At 34.5% G+C, this 17,475-nt stretch overlaps 1 protein-coding gene across 1 annotated transcript in view; it reads left to right on the forward strand.

The window, feature by feature from the left end:
* RAMP3 (receptor activity modifying protein 3) overlaps positions 1–17,475 on the forward strand; it is a 68,516-nt gene that overhangs the window by 33,811 nt on the left and 17,230 nt on the right. The gene's annotated exons all lie outside the window — the stretch shown is intronic.

Raw genomic sequence — 17,475 nt, forward strand, 5'->3', positions numbered from 1 at the left:
AAAACTAGGAGGAAGTTATTCAGGAGGAGAAAAGGCAAAGTAATTCCCCCTTCCTACCGCAACAAGATGGACAAGGTAGGGATGGGACACATATGGTTTGAAGTTTCTCTTTCTTCTATTTTCTGCTAAAGCATTTTGGGTCGAATAGTAAATTTTCCTTCCAAGTGATAGAGACTAGCTCGATAATTGGATAATGAGAATGCTGAGGCATCCCTACGTGGGTAAGAGATACTAGGGCAGTGAAATGGTTCTTGCTTCAAGTTTTAATTGATCTATAAAGGAAAGGTATAAGGGAAATTTATTTATGTAAATAGGTCAGAGAAAGAATCTTCTTGTTTCAAAAGAGAAAGTTCTCTTTTAAAAGCTTTGGAGGAAAAAAGAAGGGAGTTTATTACTGTGTTGGACTAGTGAAAAAGGTACCTGACTGTTTCTGTAACTCTTTATATGGTATCTTAACCTAATGGTCTATTATTATTGTAAATAGTGACTACTAAATGATTATACTTACTTTAATAAGTTAATTAAAAAAAAAGCATAATTGAATGGAAACTATACCATCCTCTTTGACTTACTTCAAAATGCCTTTGGTGAACCTAGACTTTGAACAATAAAATTCTAACTAGGACAAGCTACTAGTTTTTAAAATTCAAACATCTAAATAAGCTAATGATGATTGTCACAGTTTTAGTGAATGTGTACTTTTTGAAGAACTAGGGGAAGTTTTTCTTCTAGGTCTTTTGTGATTATAAAAACATGAATTTTATATAGTTTGCATACTAAGGTAAAATAACTTTGATATATTCTCTTCTGGTTATTAGGACTTGACTATTTGAGTTTATATATTCAGGATAAGACTGAGCTTTTACAGATTGCTACATACCACTTTTTCTAATATTGTTGATGACATAAGCTATTTCGTAGCTAACTATCGTTGATGACATATAAGATACTTCATAGCTAAGCAAATCCCTGTGATTTTTTTTAAAAGAATAAAACTATAGTTTTATGCATGTTATTATTTTGGTTGTGTCCTATTCTTTGTCATTTCATTTAGGGTTTTCTTGTCAGAGATATTGGAGTGATTTACCATTTTTTCCTCTAGCTCATTTTACAGATGAGGAAGCTGAGGTAAACAGAATTAAGTGACTTGCCCGGTGTCACACAGTTAAATTTTGATCTTGGGGATTAGTTTTTCTAACTCCAAGCTCAGCACTCTATCCAATGCAAATTAATAAATCAGGTCAACAGGTGTTTATTAAGCACCTGCAATATTGTAGGTACTGTGCTTAGTGCAGGAAATAAGAAGAAAGACAAAAAGGTAGTCCTTATGTTCAAGGAGCTCACAGTCTAATGGGGGGGGGGGAAGAGATACAACATTGTTTCTGGTCTTGTGGCCAGATTTTCCCCCTCTTTTTATTGTTTTTTTTGGTTATGTATGTACATTAATTTTAAAAATACATATTTCTTTATGAATCATGTTGGGAGAGAAAAAATCAAAACAAAAGGGAAAACCACAAGAGGAAAAAGAATGGAAGAAAAAGAAAAAAGAACATAGTATGTGTTAGATATATATTCAGTCTTCATAGTTCTCTCTGGATGCAGATGTTGTGTCTATTCCATATTTTTTGGGATTGCCTTGAATCATTGAACTGCTAAGAAGAAACAAATGTTTCATCTTGGATGAATGCACAATCTTGCTGTTCCTGTATACAATGTTTTCCTGGTTCTGCTTGTTTCACTCGGCATCATTTCATGTAAATCTTTCCAGGTCTTCCTAAAATCAGCTTGTTCATTTTTTTTTTATAGAAATATGTATAACCTATAATAATATTAAATGAAAGTATGCAAAACTTCAGTTCCATCCCAACTCCAAAATACTCTTCCTCCTCCCCCAGCAACACCAGCATCAAATTAAAATTATTCTCATCTCTGTGGCTTCAGAGATCTTTTATATTACACATCTTGATTTATTCGGCTATTTTCCAACTGATGGACCTCTCCTCATTTTCCAATTCCTTGCTATCACAAAAAGAGATGCTACAAACAAGGTGGGAGAATTAGGATTTGGATTTGAGTTTCCTAATTCCAAGTGTTATGTGATCCTGCCCCTTGAATCATCGTTTAAAAGACTGAATTGACTTTGAATACTTATTCTTGCACCAGTTGAATAGGCACGTGTTTTAGTAGCTAATGAAAATAGTGAACACATCTGTAAGTCAAGAATTTGTGATCACATCCTGTTTATAACTTAGTAGATAAATGTTAGAGAATTTCTTGGCACTCAGAATGATTAAATCATTTGCCCAGAGTCAATCAGAAAGTATTTATTAAGCAATTACTGTGTGGACACTTAAAAAGAAAAAAAAATCAACCCTTGCTCTTAAGGAACCCATTTTAATAAGGGAGACAAGTTTAAAAATAATTCTTTGCTTACAAGATACATATGTAAGTAGTTAGAAAGTCAGAGGAGAAGCCTCTAGTAGCTTGATAGAAGAGACTAGGAAAGGTCTCTTCCAGTAGATGGAATTTTGAACTGTCCTAGAGAAAACTAAAGATCCTAAAAGGAAGGGATGAGAAGGATTGAGTAGTGTTATTTCTTTGGAATATTAAGCCAATTTTTTCCCAAGAGGTAACCTAGCATTTTTAATTCAGTGCTGGGATTAATACCCCAAGAGATAGCAATACTTAGACACAATAGGCAATGTATTTTGATAACAAATTTCTGGTGCTTTTTTCTTCTTCTCTATTAGATAAATTATTACTCAGGGAAGCTATCCAAAGTCCAACTTAGAAAATACAGGTTTCCAGAACAGTTTATATCAAACGAGATTTTATTATACTATCTAGAACCTTCCTGGATTCATTATTTAAATGTTTATCAAATCACTTTACCTAATTATTAATTGCCTAAATCATTAAAATTAATTTTTATATATTTTATAATTAAATGAGAAGGTAATCATACTTATCCATGTTTCCCTTTGTGTACAAACTTGTCATGATGATATACAGCACCATATTTGGTGGTACTGTAGTCATTTCCAACTTCAGAATGAGTTTTATTCAGAGTAGAGATCCTCAAAAGATTCATCTAAAGTGATTCTTAATTGCTTGAATTGCAGTCATGGAGAGTGTAATGGACCAGACAATTCCTTTAAGTGCTCATAGATTTCCACAGAATATTTGGACTTATTTCTTCAGAGTTTTCATTTTAGTTGGCATTTCATTTTATTTAATAATGGTGTCAACAAAGCAGCATTATATATGACATTTGTGTTAAACAACTGTATATTTTGTGATTAGAAGAGGTCCCACTTCTGCTAGAGCTGGCTTTCAGAGTCCTTGTGCTTTCTCTTAATCCAGGACTCTCATCTCATACTTTTGAGTCATTGGAGACTCTTAGAAGAGCTTGATGCTAAATAACTGTGTTACCAGTGCCACATTTGGTTACCATGAACTATATAGATAATATGTCACTAAAGGATAGCAGAGAATGAGAAGAACAGGAAAATGTGTTGGGGGGCTGCTAATAGGATATTTTGCATCAGTCACTATCTACTAAGTAGGGATATATTTATAGTTAGATGAGATCAGAATAGAAGGAAGTCTGGGAAAATGCCAAGGTTACAACCTTGGGAGCATCTTAGAGTAAGGCAGGAAAAGAGGAAGTTAGACTGGAGGTTCATAATTATTTTTACTAATCTAAGTTCAAACCCCTAATCAACATGTAGGGAGAAAGTAAAAACTGGGACTACAGAGAAGTGGATGTGATTATGAATACAAGATGAGTTTAGAATGCTAGCAAGTGTGTGTATATTCATGTGTGTGTATATATGTATTATGCATGTATTTGTGTATGTGCATGTATATATGTTTAAAGGGATGTTGCAATTGACATAGCCTTTCAACAATGATGGGTCTGACTTTGCTTCTTTTAGAAATAACCCAAAGGGTTTTGTGTGGAATTTGATACCTTGAATTCTTAAGGTTTCTGTTCAGGGTTTGGAGATGCTATTGATGAAAAAAAATCTAGCTACATTATGGATTCAATTAATTATGGATTAAATTAAATGGTTCCTTATTGTTTAGCATGGGAATCTGTTGATTCCAAAGGAAAATTTGTTCAGATTTCCCAGGTGAGTAATTTACAAGTGAATTTTTAGAGCACAAACTCAAAATAAATTGGCCTCCAATTTGTTTCTTAAACTCATTCTTTATTTCTTATTTCTGTCTTTGGGACCTGTAGTCTATTCTGATGACAGGATTGTTTATTTTTGACCCTGTTGATCTTTACCCAAATGCTGTCCAACTATGTTTCTTTCTCTTGGGTTCCTGGATTTCCTCCCTTACGATGTAATACAGAACTCCTTCCTTATGATGTAGTACAGAGCTCAATACCCTCTCCTTTGCCTTTTCCTGATTTTGTTTTTCCTTTTGACTAAAATTATCTCCTTTAAGAGCTATGTTCTAATTATTTCTCCTGTCCTAATTTCTCAGTGTCAAATCTACCTCCTTCTTCTAGGATATCTTAGCTTATTTTTCTTGTTATCAATACATTTCATATTTTACCTCAAGATCTCTGCGGCTATGATTACATCACTGATTCCTTCCTTAATTCCTCCTCTCCTGTGAGGTTCTGGCCTCCTGCCTTGTTATTTTTTCCTCTTTATTATAGCTACCATCTGTTGCATCTCATTCAGTTAATAGGCATTGCCTCCTCCTTCCTTTTTGATTGAAAATCCTTTTGCTTACATATGAAGGACTCCAGACAATTACATTTTTACTAAATCTTGCTTAGTGCCCTTTATTCCTGACCTACTTGCTGTCACTTAGATCACATTCTCAGCTGTATGGAAGCCAAATCTGATTCAGGAGCACTATCTTCTTAAGTAAATGGTCTTTCTTTTCTGTGCTGAATCCCTTGTCTTTGATGGGCAGCGGTGATGAAAATACCATATGTACCTTGATAATCTTCAGTTGTGTTCAATCCCAAGAAATTCTCTCTATATTAATTATGATGATATAATTTTTGTCAATATGACTTGTCAACAGGGGACAATAATCATTAGATTTAATTGGTGAGAGATTCTTTGTTAAGCCCTGAATGTGTGCTGCGGGAACATATAGACCTCTCTATTGTGCTTGTCAGGTCAACAAGTATCACTCTGCAAGGAGCCACTGACCACTGCTGGTTGTCTCTTTTGATGTACCCCTGTCCTTCATGTGGCCTCTTCTTTGATGGGCACTGTAGTTTTATATCATCATTCTTGGGAGGTCAAGAAGCTTCTTCCTTTTCTATTTCTTCCTCTTTGTGAACAAAGTGAATTAAGTGATATTACCATGGTCACAGAGCTAATTAATTAAGACATAAGTATCAGTTGTATTATTTGATCCTGGGTTCAAATCATTGATTTAATAAAAATTAAGCACTGCTAATGTATAGAGTATTATTGCTCAGTATTTAGGGAAATATAAAGTTTAGTCTACTAAACTTTTTTGTACTCCTAATTAGCCTCAATTTCTCACCTATAAAGTAAAGGAATTGATGAGATCATCTCTCAATCCCTTCTAACTTAAAAAATTACATAATTTTGTGATTATCTATTGGGAAAAGGACAAGTGAAAAATGAGTTATTTCCTGTGATGCATGGAAAGCCGTATGGACATATGTCACTTAACTGTCTCCTTTTAATGGTGTACTTTTACATAACTAATTCATAAAGTTACTTCCTTAGCAGCAATGATGTAAAATGGGAAGAATGGCTGAACAATATTTCAGCAGAGTTTCATGGTATTATAGGTGGGCATGGGATGTAATAGTAGTATGGTGGTATGGTCAGAACACTGTATTTGGAGTCTGAGAACCTGAGATCAAATTTAGCTCTGCTTCTAACTTTTATGACCCTGAGAGAGTCAGAATCTTTCTGGGTCTCAGTTTTCATAAGAGGTTAAATTAGATGACTTCTAAGAAAGTTATCTTCTAGATCCTTCTAGATCGATAATCCTATGATATGGACGTTGTTTGAAGTGTTGGGCCTGGGGTATTGTGCATGGGATTTGCCCTTTACCACCAGAGGGCACTCTTGGATTGCCAAGGCAAAATATGGCCTGAGTTTCATATTTTTGGTTGTAGAGATGGCTGAAAGTGTAGGAAACTGTCAAATTAGTGGTTTAAGTAGTAGGAAGCAAAATATAGGGTTGTTATGGTACTTTTTAGTAGACTAGATCATCAGAGGAATATCGGAAAGTAGAAAAAGCTTATAGTTCTTTCTTACTTTCCAAGATGATACGAGATCAGAAAATTCTCAGTAATAAGATTATAGAGTTTTACGTTAGAAGAGAACTAGTTCAATTGCTTCATTTTATACAAAGTCAAAGTTTCTTCTCCTTTTATTGAATCCCTGGTCTTCAAAGCTCAACTGCAGTATCACTTCGCCTAGGGTGGTGTTAATAACACCAAATATTAATCGGTAACAACCATCCCTCCTGGGATCTCATGGTATACTTGCTCCTCTCCAGAGTGTGAACATGTAATATTGTTATCTGTATTAGTGTCTTCTCTTTGCTCAATTATACATTCCATGAAGACAGACATTATATCTTATCTAAACTTAGATTTTCCCTTGATACTGAGCACACTCTTTTATGCTTACATCTTACTTAATGTTGCTGAGTAAATGAATGACTTCTTCATAATTAAAAAATAGCTAATCTTGTCTTGATGATTTGCAGCTGCTCATTCTGGGCCAGAATGTTCTGTCTCCTGGCTTCTTTGGTTTCCTTCAAGTCTCGGCTACAATCCCACCTTCTTCAAGAAGCCTTCCCTGATCTCCCTTAATGGTTGTGTCTTTTCTCCATTGATTATTTCCATTTTATCCTATATATTGCTTGTTTGCACATAGTTGCTTGCAAATTTCCCTCTCCCATTGGACTGAGAGCTCCTTAAAAACTGGGACTGTCTTTTTTCTTTTTTCTTCTCTGCATTAACACAGTGTAAGGCACAAAATTAGCACTTAAGAAAAATGCTTATTGACTTGATTTTCTTTTTCATTTTTTTGCCTTAGGCACAGAGGAAATGAACTATAAAATGCAACATGAGTCATTTTGTCTTTTTAGCAGTTTTTTTTTTCTGTTTGAGACATGATGTTGAATATTAGATGTTCTGGGGAGTTATTTGGGATGGAATCATTTCCTTGAAACAATAAAAGCCACATTTACATTACTATGTTAATAGGGTACATTCACAAAGCCTCTGTTTATTTTGTCTGATCTCCCTGGTGGAGTGTTGCTTTATTCATTTACAGTTAAATATGATATTTATTACATATATTCTCTTGCTGGACATGAGAGGGAGTAACAACTAAATATAAATTACAGATTTGAAGTTAGGAAGATCAGGAAGGGGTTCAAGTTTAGTTTCTGAAATCTGCTTGCTATGTAATCCCTGGCAAGTCACCCCCAATACCAAAGGCAATTCTCTCTGACTTTCAGTTGCAGAGAAGGTGCTAACCTGAATTGGTAGAGGGAGTTAGTTCCTCATTGGGAGCTTGTTACCATAAGGATATCAGAGAAAAAACAAAGAAATAAACCCCAAACCAAAATAAATGAGTCATAGTGCTAAGTGTTGAAGTGCTTACAAAGATAAATGACAGCCCCAATTTTCAAGGTGTCTGTCTTACACTTGAAAATCATTTTTGCATTAAAAAATTACTTTTAAAATACTATTTTTCCTTGATCCCCACTCAACCTTATAGGACAGATAGAAAATGGTCAATGTTCATGTATTATAGGTGATTCTATGGAAGGTCAGAGAAATTAAGTGACTTTCCACTTCACTGCCCATATAACTGCCCATATGAGATATGTATCTCATATATAGTGTGCTCCTAAATGTTGACTTGATGCAGTACAGACTCGAACCTAGATCTTCTGACTCTTTAAGTACCTTTACTCTATGCCTTCTATGATGCTTTCTGCTTCTTCCTACTTTCTTTCCTCCTTATTCTTTCTTTTTTCTTAACTCATCTTCTCATATTTCTATCCAATTTTGAATAAAACTTTGATGTAGAAATGTTTTGATATGGAAAAATGGCTACATCAAAATCAGATAGGGACTCTCCTTCTAGCACAAAGGACTGACTTCCTTTTTAGGTTATGTCCAAATTCTCCCTGCTGTAATAAATTCCATCTTTTTTGCAAGTGGAATTTCTTTCCCTTTACATCATTTGGTTTTAGTGTTTCCATCAAAGGACTGAAGATGTCACTATATTTGGGGAAGTTATGGAAGTCTTCAAGAATTCCAGCTGATGGCATGTCATTGAAGTAGCCCGACAAATAATGTGCATTTAAAAATAAGAAATGGTCTTAAAAGCATTTCTATTTGCCAATAATTTATTGCAGGCATGTAGCTAAGAAAATGCTGGACAAGGCCTGAAATATAATTTTAAACACATTGAAAGATCTCAGAAGTCATTAATGAGTTTCTACTTATTTAGATTGAGTTTCTCCTTTCCACAAGTGTATTATATTAACTTTAGTGACAGACACAAGTGGATAGGGGTAGGTGAGTCAGACCAATAGTACTCTAGATGGAAAGCACTGAAAAGCTCTGAAATTAAATGGTTTTGTAACTCTTCTTTGAATGAGTCACCCTCACAATATTTTTCTTAATGCTTCTATGAGAAGAAAAGCTAAACAGAAAATAAAGGTGAAAAATGACGTGTTTAAGTTTGGAATTAAATCCCTGAAGTTATTAAAAACAATATTCCCATTGACAAAAGGATGCCATAGCTTGGCCTATATCCCAAGGTGATCAAAGGAAAAGGAAATGGTAATAGTATGTATCATTTCCTTTTTTTTTTTTTTTTCTTTTGTTCCTTTTTTTGTGATGGCAACTAATTGGAAACTAAATGGGTACCAATCAATTGCGGAATGGTTGAACAAATTGTTGTGTATGAATGTAATGGAATGAAGACTGTGCTGTATGAAATGAAGAGAAAGACTATTTCAGAGAGACCAGGATGGACTTGTATGAACTGGAGCAGAATGAAGTAAGTAGATCAGAAGAACTTACACTTTAGTATCAATATTGTAAAAAAGAATAATTATGAAAGGCATGAGAATTTAAGAACTCTGGTTAATTAAATGATTAGCCATCCTAAGGACTTAAAAATAACACTACTCTTAGTGGGTCTGATCTAACATCTATCAGAAATGATAAAGGAAAAGACAATGCATGTTTATTTTATTATTGTTAATATTTCTTTTTTAAAAAATAGCTTTTATTTTAAAAACATATACAAAGTTAGTTTTCAACATACACCCTTGCAAAACCTTATGTTCCATTTTTTTCTTTCTCCCTTCCCCCCACATATGTTGAACAATTCTTCTGTATATTTCCTCAATTATTATGCTGCACAAGAAAAATCAGATCAAAAAGGGAGAAAAATTAGAAATAAAACAAAAGCAAACAAACAACAATAAAAAGGTGAAGATACTGTGCTGTGATCCATTTTCAGTCACCGCAGTTTTTTTTTCTGGGTGCAGAGGGCTCTTTCTCCATCAAAGTTTATTGGAATTGGTCTGAATTGCCTCATTGTTGAAAAGCCATGTCCATCAGAATTGATTATCACAATCTTGTTGTTGGTGTGTACAATGTTCTCTTGGTGCTACTCGCTTCACTCAGTATCACTCTATACAAGTCTTTACAAAACTTTCTGAAATTATCATTATGATAATTTCTTATAGAACAATAATATTCCATTACATTCATATGCCATAACTTATTCAGTCATTCTCCAACTGACGGGCATCCGCTCAGTTTCCAGTTCCTTGCCACAAAAAAGGGCTGCTATAAACATTTTTGCACATGTGGATCTTTCCCCCTTTTTTATGATCTCTTTGGGACACAGGCCCAATAAAGATACTGCTGGATAAAAGTGTATCACAGTTTGACAACCTTTTGGGGATAGTTCCAAATTGCTCTCCAGAAGAGTTGGATCAGTTCACAACTTCACCAACAATGTATTAGTGTCCCAGTTTTCTCATATCCCCTCCAACATTTATCATTATCTTTTCCTGTCGTCTTAGCTAATCTGAGAAGTGTGTAGTCGTACCTCAGTTCTATTAATTTGCATTTCTCTGATCAATAATGATTTAAAGCATTTTTTTATATGACTAGAAATTGTTTTACTTTCTTCATCTGACATTTATCAATTGGATAATGGCTTGAATTCTTATAAATGAGTCAGTTCTCTATATATTTAAAAAACGAGGCCTTTATCAGAATCCTTGGATGTAAAAATTTTCCCCAGTTTTCTTCTAATTGCTTAATATAATCAAAATTATCCACTTTGCATTTCATAATGTACCCTAATTCTTTATTGGTCATAAATTCCTTCCTTCGCTACAGATCTGAGAGGCATACTATTCTTTGTTCTTCTAATTTGCTTATAGTATCATACCTTATATCTAAATCATGATCCCATTTTGACCCTGTCTTGGTATAGAGTGTTAGGTGTTGGTCAGTGCCTAGTTTCTGCCATATTTTCCAATTTTTGTCAGAAAGTGTGTTCTTATCCCAGAAGCTGGGACCTTTGGGTTTATCAAACACTACGTTACTATAGTCTTTTTAATATTTCAATGGATATATGATCTCATGAAAATGGGTGGTATTCTCTCCATTGGTGTTCTTTACAACCTTCCTCAGATGATGCAATTTTTGTCCCTGGAGGACCTAATGGAATATCAATCAATATTAAGTACATATTGTGATTAATTGGAAACTAATCAGAAAATTTTTTGCTTTAATTTTTGTTTAGAACATTTGCACAGTAATGTTTCTCTTATCAGAAGGCTACTTTTTTTTTGACAGTCTGTGTGTCTTTTTGACAGCCTGGTGACAGGCTGTATGAAGCCAAAATTGATGCATTTTGTTTATGCTTTGCTCAAAGGAGAGTTGTTTAGCCTTGCTTAGAGCTTTTTGACTCATACTTTACACTTGATTCCTACATATTTAGTTATCTCATTTCCTTTACCCCCAACATATTGGAAGTAGCAAATTAGGAAAAGGAGGGGGGAAATTTTTGTAGATTATTTTAATGTTAGCAGTAAGAAATGACAGCTTACAATATAACCTTGAGGAAAAAAAATAAAACTACAAAAATAGATAGAAAAATAGATAAAAATAGAACCATCTATTATGAAAGAAATAGGAAATTGGACCTGTGATTTCTTTGATATAGGAAATACCCAGAGGTGGCAACTCCTTACATCAAAACAATCAGCACCTTTGCTATAATTTAGTTAGAAATTTTGCTAAAGTAATGAAAGCTTAAATGACTCTCCTAAGATCACGCGTATAATATGTGTCAGAAGTAGGCTTTGAGGCTGACTTTATTCACTATGCAACACCACCTTCTTATCTCTTATAATAATTAAAGGAAAAGGAAGTTCAGTAAAACTAATTATCATTAGTATTCTCTTTCAGTTTCCTCTTTTCTTTTACCTCACGCATTGTTATAAATTTCTCCAAATGATCCAATTTACCATCTGGGCTTAGAATAAAGCAACAACAAAACAACAAAAGTGATTTTAGAGTCAATTTAGGAAACTATACACACTTGACCCTATTTTTGTTGTAATCTTTAGGAAAACAATATTTTGTGGGTGATAAGTTGAAATCTTTATTAGAGTTAAAAAATTACATGAGAGTAATTTTCTATTCAAAGCGTTTCCCCTGACTATTGGGAATATCAAAGTGGAGATTGGACTGTTTATCCAGAAATAGTAAGGAATTCCAAATCCTGAAGGAACTTTCCACTTGGCACCAGTAAAATTTCAGAGTAGCAAAGAATTAAGATCCTCCTTTCTGCAACCAAACTGAGTTGTTCTAGTTGAGACATAAAAGGGAAGGAATGAGTTTGTGATGACCAGGACGGCCTCATTTTGCCCCATTTGAATCCCATTTTGTTTGTACACAGACTTCTTGAAAACTAGGGTTTTAAAGTAATGAGGAAGAGAGCAGCATAGAGACACCTAGCTAACAGAAAAGACAACTTTCTTCTTTTGTTCTTACTAGTCTTTTCCCTCAGCTGTACTTAGTCTAAATATATTTGGGCATTAAAGTTGTGTTCATTGATGTATTCTGGGAAGATATTTAGGACACTGGTCACCATCAAGAATTAGCAAAGAAGATGAAAATCACCTGACCTCATTTTCCTAGGGCTTGGAAATGAGAAAGATCAAATATCTTATACATGACAGAGAAATAATGAGGAGAGTGGTATGATGGTACCCTTTCCCCCTGCACATGTGGGTGCCCAAAAAGCAACCTAGAAAGCAAACACTGAGTCAGCAACCTCTTAAAATCATAAGTCATATGTTTGTACCGTCATTTATTTTTATAGGTACAAAGGGAACATTAATTAAAGTAATAAATCTTAAAAAGAATAACATTAAATAACTAGAAAAAAATTCCCCTAAGTATACATTGGTGCACTCTCATTTGGGTTGTCATAATACCAATAGGGAGGGCACATACATAGTGATGTGTGACCAGAACACATAGTTTGAAGGTATATGTGTGAAGAATATACATAGGGTATATGGATGAGGGGAATTCTCATGGAGGATATGTCCAGTTAAAGCACTCAATGGAGACCATGTATGAATTCCTGGGACAATTCATTTCTAATGCCACAAAGTCACTGATGATCTCTGATCATGGAATCATGCTGTTCTCTACTGGACACTGCCCATCTTTAGGCAGCTGGGAATTTCTATTGGACATCTTGTTCTTACTTCCTGGCATGTTCTTACTTTCTACTCATCAACTTTTCATCACATAGTTCCATTCTCCACTGGATGTCTCCACTGGTAACAACAATAACAAACAAGGTCTTGGATAAGAAACAGAAGACCAGAGGGGTTTCCGGTGGTGTTTTCTTCCATAAAAATCTATCAAAAACAAGTAATGTAAAAGAGAAAAATATTTTGGGGAAATGGAATATGCTTAAAATGATGGTGTTGAGAGTGTTTTCAGATTTCTGAATTATAGCTATAAATATGTGGACAACAGGCTATGGGCCAGAGTTGGAGTACCTCACAAAGACTAATAAGAACATAGTCAGCTGGTGACTTGTAGTTCTAATAAAAAAATTTTAAACTGAAATGAAAGGGAGAGGGAGAAAGCTACTTATGTGTATCCATATAACAAGTTAAATATTGTAGATATGGGCTACAGTCTAGTAAAATAGATAATAATAATAAAGAAGGTAAGGGGTTCATGGGAGACAAAATTCAAGAAAAGAGTAGTAGAACGTGAACAGTATAAGCAACAAGCAAGATAAACTAGGAGAGGATGCACGCAAATAAATTTGACCTTTTGGAAATAACTAAAACTTGGTGAGATGAGGTCCATGACTAGCATATGACTCCAGATGTGTATGCCTTATTCAAAAGAGATGGGACAGCTACCAGGGCTGTAGGGGAATGATGAAGGTGGCATTATATATGAAAATGATGGATTCATGTGAATGAAACTCAGTGGTGGGAAAAACAATCAACTTTTACCATTAGAGAATATGATGAGCCACAATAGAGATAATGAAGATTTGAGAAACAGATCACAAGTCTGGGACAGAGGTGTGATAAGGAAGATGTAGGGGTCCTCAATTGTTTAGATATAAGCTAGAGTACATTTTCTTTGGCAATAGCAGAAAAAGTCACAATTTCTTGGCTATAAGATATGCCATAATGATACTCTCATCCATCAAAATGTGGAAATGTCAAGGAGAAGTTCTATGGTGAACTTGATTCTCAGTAACAGGAAGGAACTGCTGTTGGCACAAAAATGATGAAAACCTTGCATAGGAGGAGAGGTCATTGTCTCCTAGAATTTGTTACAGAGAAAAAGAAAGTGATATGTTCTCTAGATTCAGAAGACAGCAAATTTCCAAAGGTTCAGAGGAAGATTGAATGAGAACATATTGACTAAAATTTCTTCAGGGAAAATCAGTTCAGGGAAGGAAGCCTTAAGAATAACATTCTTAAAATTCAAAACAAATTCTGATGACACAGAAAAGAAATAAATTAGATGATGGAAATGCAAGGTATCTGAAGACTTGGATGTGGATGCTTAAAAAATTCACCAACCAATTTAGATAAAAAAAATGCATATAAAAGATGGAAACAAGGATAGATAATAGGATGACTACAAAAGCATGTCAAGTTATTTTAAGAATACCATCAAGAGTTCTCTTTATTTATTTTATTAAAGCTTTTTATTTACAAAACATATGCATGGATAATTTTTCAACATTGACCCTTGCACAACTTTCTGTTCCAAATTTTCTCTTCCTTCCCTCCCACCCTCTCCCCTAGATGGCAGGTAGTCCAATATATGTAAAATATGTTAAATGTACTATACACACACGCACACACACACACACAAATATTTATACAGTTATCTTGCTGCATGAGAAAAATCAGATCAAAAAGGAAAAAACTGAGAGAAAACAAAATGTAAGCAAACAATAACAAAGTGAAAATGCTATGTTGTGTTCCACACTCAATTCCCATAGTCCTCTCTTTGAGTGTAGATGGTTCTCTTCATCACTGAACAACTGGAACTGATTTGAATCATCTCATTGTTGAAGAGAACCACATCTATCACAACTAATCATCATATAGGTTTGTATTTGGCATGTATAATGATCTCCTGTTTCTGCTCATTTCACTTAGCATCAGATCATGTAAGTCTCTCCAGGACTTTCTGAAATCATCCTGTTGGTCATTTCTTACAGAACAATAATATTCCAAAGCATTCATATACCATAATTTATTCAGCCATTCTCCAATTGATGGGCATCCATTCAGTTTCTAGTTTTTTGCCACTACAAAAAGGGCTGCTACAAACATTTTTGCACATGTAGGTCCCTTTCCCTCCTTTAAGATCTCTTTGGGATATAAGCCCAGTAGTAACACTGTTGGGTCGAAGGATATGCACAGTTTGATAACTTTTTTTTTAAATTTTTTATTATATGTATATTTTTTATAATATTATCCCTTGTATTCATTTTTCCAAATTACCCCCCCCCTCTATTCCCTCCCCCCGATGACAGGCAATCCCATACATTTTACATATGTTACAATATAGTCTAGGTACAATACATGTGTGTGAATATCATTTTCTTGTTGCACAATAAATATTAGAATCCGAAGGTACATGCAACCTGGGCAGACAGATATTAGTGCTAACAATTTACATTCACTTCCCAGTGTTTCTTCTCTGGGTGTAGCTACCTCTGTCCATCATTGATCAACTGGAAGTGAGTTGGATCTTCTTTATGTTGAAGATTTCCACTTCCATCAGAATACATCCTCATACAGTATTGTTGTTGAAGTGTACAGTGATCTTCTGGTTCTGCTCATTTCACTCAGCATCAGTTGATTTAAGTCTCTCCAGGCCTCTCTGTATTCCTCCTGCTGGTCATTTCTTACAGAGCAATAATATTCCATAACCTTCATATACCACAATTTACCTAACCATTCTCCAACTGATGGACATCCATTCATCTTCCAGTTTCTAGCTACAACAAAAAGGGCTGCCACAAACATTTTGGCACATATATGTCTCTTTCCGCTCTTTAGTATTTCTTTGGGATATAATCCCAGTAGTAGCGCTGCTGGGTCAAAGGGTATGCACAGTTTGATAACTTTTTGGGCATAATTCCAGATTGCTCTCCAGAATGGCTGGATTCTTTCGCAACTCCACCAGCAATGTATTAGTGTCCCAATTTCCCCACATCCCCTCCAACATTCATCATTATTTGTTCCTGTCATCTTAGCCAATCTGACAGGTGTGTAGTGGTATCTCAGAGTGGTCTTAATTTTCATTTCTCTGATCAGTAGTGATTTGGAACACTCTTTCATGTGAGTGGATATAGTTTCAATTTCTTCCTCTGAGAATTGTCTGTTCATATCCTTTGACCATTTATCAATTGGAGAATGGTTCGGTTTCTTATAAACTATGGTCAGTTCTCTATATATTTTGGAAATGAAACCTTTGTCAGAACCTTTGTTTTTAAAAATATTTTCCCAATTTGTTACTTCCCTTCTGATCTTGTTTGCATTAGTATTATTTGTACAGAAACTTTTTAGTTTGATGTAATCAAAATCTTCTATTTTGTGATCAATAATGATCTCTAGTTCTCCTCTGGTCATAAATTCCTTCCTCCTCCACAAGTCTGAGAGGTAGATTATCCTCTGTTCCTCTAATCTATTTATTATCTCCCTCTTTATGCCTAAATCATAGATCCATTTTGATCTTATCTTGGTATATGGTGTTAAGTGTGGATCCATATCTAATTTCTGCCATACTAATTTCCAGTTTTCCCAACAGTTTTTTGCGAATAATGAATTTTTATCCCTAATGTTGGAATCTTTGGGTTTGTCAAAGATTAGGTTGCTATATATGTACCCTTTTTTGTCCTTTGTATCTAATCTGTTCCACTGATCTACCGGTCTATTTCTTAGCCAATACCAAATGGTTTTGGTGACTGCTGCTATATAATATAGCTTTAGATCAGGTACACTTAGACCACCTTCCTCTGAGTTTTTTTTCATTAGTTCCCTTGCAATTCTTGACCTTTTATTCTTCCATATGAATTTTGTTGTTATTTTTTCTAGGTCATTGAAATAGTTTCTTGGGAGTCTGATTGGTATAGCACTAAATAAATAGATTAGTTTGGGGAGTATTGTCATCTTTATTATATTCGCTCGGCCTATCCAAGAGCACTGAATGTCTTTCCAATTATTTAAATCTGATTTTATTTTTGTGGCAAGTGTTTTGTAATTTTTCTCATATAATTCCTGACTTTTCTTTGGTAGATGGATTCCCAAATATTTTATACTCTCAACATTTGTTTGGAATGGAATTTCTCTTTGTATCTCTTGCTGTTGCATTTTGTTAGTGATATATAAAAATGCCGAGGATTTATGTGGATTTATTTTGTATCCTGCCACTTTGCTGAAATTTTGAATTATTTCTAGTAGCTTTTTAGCAGAGTCTTTGGGGTTCTCTAAGTATACCATCATGTCATCTGCAAAAAGTGATAGTTTAATTTCCTCATTTACTACTCTAATTCCTTGAATCTCTTTCTCGGCTCTTATTGCCGAGGCTAGCATTTCTAGTACTATATTGAATAGTAATGGTGATAGTGGGCAACCTTGTTTCACTCCTGATCTTACTGGGAAAGGTTGCAGTTTATTTCTATTGCATATTATGCTTACTGAAGGTCTTAAATATATGCTCCTGATTATTCTAAGGAATAGTCCATTTATTCCTATACTCTCAAGAGTTTTTAGTAGGAATGGATGTTGGATTTTGTCAAATGCTTTTTCTGCATCTATTGAGATGATCATATGGTTCTTATTAATTTGATTATTAATATGGTCAATTATATTAATAGTTTT

Source organism: Sminthopsis crassicaudata, chromosome 1 (assembly GCF_048593235.1).
Source record: "Sminthopsis crassicaudata isolate SCR6 chromosome 1, ASM4859323v1, whole genome shotgun sequence".
NCBI classification, from domain to species: Eukaryota; Metazoa; Chordata; class Mammalia; order Dasyuromorphia; family Dasyuridae; genus Sminthopsis; species Sminthopsis crassicaudata.